The following is a 1,191-nucleotide window of genomic DNA, read 5'->3' on the forward strand; positions in this document are numbered from 1 at the left end:
CCTGAAATTTAAATTTGGGAAAGTCACGTTTTCTCTTTGTATCTAGTCCGTCGTTTCACCTTTGGGATTTGTTAGTCGACTGACTATAATTTAGGTTCAGTCAATTATTTTTTCCCTGTCTGGGCCTTGAGCAGCCCACGTCCCTAAGGTACTAGTCGATCTAATTCACTTTATTAGTAATACTGGTTGGTATTTTCCAATCTTTGCCTTCTTTTTAACAGTGAATTATTTCTGTTTTTGTTATATTTATTTTTTGCTTTTGCTACTTCTTTTTCCTTATAATTAGCAGTTTTTTTGTTTGTATTTTTGAACGTTGGAGGAGTGAAAATTTATACACACAAATGCTATAAACATATGCAAAAAATTGCACTATTGTATGACTATTCTTTGCAACTACCGAAACGTGCAATTTAGTGCAAAGTTGTGTGCATTTGCTTTTATTTTCTTTTTTCTTAAAGGGTAATATCAATGTCACAAATGCATTATCTCTTATAAAACTTCATTATTTTGATTTTTTTCTTCTTTTAGGTAATACCAATGCTACTAATTAATTATTTTTTAGAAAGCTTATTTTAATACAAAAATCCCCTTTTACATGCTTATTCTTGAATATTTTTAAAAACGTCCTTTTGTGCAAATTCTGTTTTTATTTTATTTTATTACTTCTTAAAGGGTAATACCAACGTCACTAGTTCCTTCTTCCTTCCAAAATCTCATTGTTTTTATTTCTTCCGTTTTTTATTCTTTAATAGTAATACCTGGCACTAATTCATAGTACATTCTTAGGAAACTTCCTTTTTGTGAAAATTTCACTACCATATGTTTATTCTGCATATTATAATTTGTTTTATTATCATTTTTATTTTATTTTTCTTAAGAAGTAATACCAACACTAATTCCTTCTTCCTTCAAAAATCTAACTTTTTTTTCTTTTTTCTTTTTCTTTATTCTTTAATGGTAATACCAATGCAACTAATTCATACTTATATGAAAATTCCTTGTTGTGAAAATTTCACTATTATTTGTTTATTTTGGCATATTATTAAAAAAGAATAATTTTTTTGTAAATTATGTGTAAGTTTTATCACTACTTGTTTTATTATAATTTTTTATTTTCTTTCTTCTTAAAGAGCAATACCAACACCACTAATTCCTTCGAAGTCCTCACTATTTTCTTGTTTTTTTCCTTTT

The sequence above is a fragment of the Triticum aestivum genome, chromosome 4A, assembly GCF_018294505.1.
Source record: "Triticum aestivum cultivar Chinese Spring chromosome 4A, IWGSC CS RefSeq v2.1, whole genome shotgun sequence".
In the NCBI taxonomy this organism is placed as follows: Eukaryota; Viridiplantae; Streptophyta; class Magnoliopsida; order Poales; family Poaceae; genus Triticum; species Triticum aestivum.